The sequence below is a fragment of the Schistocerca gregaria genome, unplaced genomic scaffold, assembly GCF_023897955.1.
Source record: "Schistocerca gregaria isolate iqSchGreg1 unplaced genomic scaffold, iqSchGreg1.2 ptg000043l, whole genome shotgun sequence".
Lineage (NCBI taxonomy): Eukaryota > Metazoa > Arthropoda > Insecta > Orthoptera > Acrididae > Schistocerca > Schistocerca gregaria.
In genome coordinates this window covers 12,057,288-12,061,282 of record NW_026061702.1, presented here as the reverse complement: position 1 = coordinate 12,061,282, position 3,995 = coordinate 12,057,288, and positions in this window count along the sequence as shown.

The window sequence follows — 3,995 nt, the reverse complement described above, 5'->3', positions numbered from 1 at the left end:
ACATGAGCTAGGACCTTATGATTCTGCATGAAAGGAGGACTAGCAGCCGAGTTGCACGGGAAAATGTGAAAAGTGTTCAAATGTAGTAAAAACCTGAGAAATCCGTCCGTTTTCGTCATTTGTTATCGAATCGACTTAAAGCCAGATCGTCACATTGGCCGCTCTTCTCTCTGAAACGGTTGTACTTCTCGTCTGCAAAGCTATGTCGCGCTCTGCGATATGCGGAGACCGTAAAAGCACCATAGTAGAACACAGATGAAGCTTCTAAGTTGATGTAATAGCCAGTAAGATATAGTACAATTCAAGTTTTAGGTATCGATTATTGACTTTTTAGATGGCTTTGGTGCTTTGGACATGAGCTAGGACCTTAAGATTGTGCATGAAAGATGGATTAACAGCATAGTTGCACGGGAGAATATGAAAAGTGTTCATATGTAGTAAAAACCTAGAAATCCGTCCGTTTTCGTCATATGTTATCGAATCGACTTAAAGCCAGATCGTCACATTGGCCGCTATTCTCTCTGAAACGGTTGTACTTATCGTCTGCAAAGCTATGTCGCGTGCTGCGGTATTCTGAAACACTAAAAGCACCATAGTAGAACACAGATGAAGCTTCTAAGTTGATGTAATAGCCAGGAAGAAGTAGTATAATTCAAGTTTTAGGTATCGATTATTGACTTTATAGCTGGCTTTGGTGCCCTCGACATGTGCTAGGACCTTAACATTCTGCATGAAAGGAGGACTAGCAGCTTATTTGCACGGGAGAATGTGAAAAGTGTTCATATGTAGTAAAAACCTGAGAAACACGTCAGTTTTCGTCATTTGTTATCGAATCGACTTAAAGCCAGATCGTCACATTGGCCGCTCTTCTCTCTGAAACGGTTGTACTAATCGATTTCGTAGCTATGTCGCGTGCTGCGGTATGCGGAGACACTAGAAGCAGCATAATAGAACACAGATGAAGCTTCTAAGTTGATGTAATAGCCAGTAAGAAGTAGTACAATTCAAGTTTTAGGTATCGATTATTGACTTTATTGCTGGCTTTGGTGTCTTGGAAATGAGCTCGGACCATAACATTCTGCATGAAAGGAGGACTAGCAGCCGAGTTGCACGGGAGAATGTGAAATGTGTTCATATGTAGTAAAAACATGAGAAATCCGTCCGTTTTCGTCATTTGTTATCGAATCGACTTAAAGCCAGATCGTCACATTGGCCGCCCTTCTCTCTGAAAAAGTTGTACTTATCGTCTGCAAAGCTATGTCGTGTGCTGCGGTATGCGGACACACTAAAAGCACCATAGTAGAACACAGATGTAGCTTCTAAGTTGATGTAACAGCCAGTAAGAAGTAGTACAATTAAAGTTTTAGGTATCGGTTATTGACTTTTTACCCTTCTTTGGTGCGTTGGACATGAGCTAGGAACTTAACATTTTTCATGAAAGGAGGACTAGCAGCCGAGTTGCACGGGAGAATGTGAAAAGTGTTCATATGTAGTAAAAACCTGAAAATCCGTCCGTTTTCGTCATTTGTTATCGAATCGACTTAAAGCCAGATCGTCACATTGGCCGCTCTTCTCTCTGAAACGGTTGTACTTATCGTCTGCAAAGCTATGTCGCGTGCTGCGGTATGCGGAGACAGTAAAAGCACCATAGTAGAACACAGATGAAGCTTCTAAGTTAATGTATTAGCCATTAAGATATAGTAGAATTCAAGTTTTAGGTATCGATTATTGACTTTTTAGCTGGCTTTGGTGCCTTGGACATGAGCTAGGACCTTAAGATTCTGCATGAAAGGAGGACTAGCAGCCGATTTGCATGGGAGAATGTGAAAAGTGTTCATATGTGGTAAAAACCTGAGAAATCCGGCCGTTTTCTTCATTTGTTATCAAATCGACTTAAAGCCAGATCGTCAAATTGGCCGCTCTTCTCTCTGAAACGGTTGTACTTATCGATTGCAAAGCTATGTCGCATGCTGCGGTATGCGGAGACACTAAAAGCACCATAGTAGGACACAGATGAAGCTTCTAAGTTGATGTAATAGCCAGTAAGAAGTAGTACAATTCAAGTTTTAGGTATTGATTATTGACTTTTTATCTGGCTTTGGTGCTTTGGACATGAGCTAGGACCTTATGATTCTGCATGAAAGGCGGACTAGCAGCCGAGTTGCACGGGAAAATGTGAAAAGTGTTCAAATGTAGTAAAAACCTGAGAAATCCGTCCGTTTTCGTCATTTGTTATCGAATCGACTTAAAGCCAGATCGTCACATTGGCCGCTCTTCTCTCTGAAACGGTTGTACTTCTCGTCTGCAAAGCTATGTCGCGCTCTGCGATATGCGGAGACCGTAAAAGCACCATAGTAGAACCCATATGAAGCTTCTAAGTTGATGTAATAGCCAGTAAGATATAGTACAATTCAAGTTTTAGGTATCGATTATTGACTTTTTAGATGGCTTTGGTGCGTTGGACATGAGGTAGGACCTTAAGATTGTGCATGAAAGATGGATTAGCAGCGGAGTTGCACGGGAGAATATGAAAAGTGTTCATATGTAGTAAAAACCTGAAAATCCGTCCGTTTTCGTCATTTGTTATCGAATCGACTTAAAGCCAGATCGTCACATTGGCCGCTCTTCTCTCTGAAACGGTTGTACTTATCGTCTGCAAAGCTATGTCGCGTGCTGCGGTATGCGGAGACATTAAAATCACCATAGTAGAACACAGATGAAGCTTCTAAGTTGATGTAATAGCCAGTAAGTAGTAGTACAATTCAAGTTTTAGGTATCGATTATTGACTTTTTAGCTGGCTTTGGTGCCTTGGACATGAGCTAGGACCTTTAGATTCTGCATGAAAGGAGGATTAGCAGCGGAGTTGCACGGGAGAATGTGAAAAGTGTTCATATGAAGTAAAAACCTGAGACATCCGTCCGTTTTCGTCATTTGTTATCGAATCGACTTAAAGCCAGATCGTCACATTGGCCGCTCTTCTCTCTGAAACGGTTGTACTTATCGTCTGCAAAGCTATGTAGCGTGCTGCGGTATGCGGAGACACTAAAATCACCATAGTAGAACACAGATGAAGCTTCTATGTTGATGTAATAGCCAGTAAGTAGTAGTACAATTCAAGTTTTAGGTATCGATTATTGACTTTTTAGCTGGCTTTGGTGCCTTGGACATGAGCTAGGACCTTAAGATTCTGCATGAAAGGAGGACTAGCAGCCGATTTGCATGGGAGAATGTGAAAAGTGTTCATATGTGGTAAAAACCTGAGAAATCCGGCCGTTTTCTTCATTTGTTATCAAATCGACTTAAAGCCAGATCGTCACATTGGCCGCTCTTCTCTCTGAAACGGTTGTACTTATCGATTGCAAAGCTATGTCGCGTGCTGCGGTATGCGGAGACACTAAAAGCACCATGGTAGGACACAGATGAAGCTTCTAAGTTGATGTAATAGCCAGTAAGAAGTAGTACAATTCAAGTTTTAGGTATTGATTATTGACTTTTTATCTGGCTTTGGTGCTTTGGACATGAGCTAGGACCTTATGATTCTGCATGAAACGCGGACTAGCAGCCGAGTTGCACGGGAAAATGTGAAAAGTGTTCAAATGTAGTAAAAACCTGAGAAATCCGTCCGTTTTCGTCATTTGTTATCGAATCGACTTAAAGCCAGATCGTCACATTGGCCGCTCTTCTCTCTGAAACGGTTGTACTTCTCGTCTGCAAAGCTATGTCGCGCTCTGCGATATGCGGAGACCGTAAAAGCACCATAGTAGAACCCATATGAAGCTTCTAAGTTGATGTAATAGCCAGTAAGATATAGTACAATTCAAGTTTTAGGTATCGATTATTGACTTTTTAGATGGCTTTGGTGCGTTGGACGTGAGGTAGGACCTTAAGATTGTGCATGAAAGATGGATTAGCAGCGGAGTTGCACGGGAGAATATGAAAAGTGTTCATATGTAGTAAAAACCTGAAAATCCGTCCGTTTTCGTCATTTGTTATC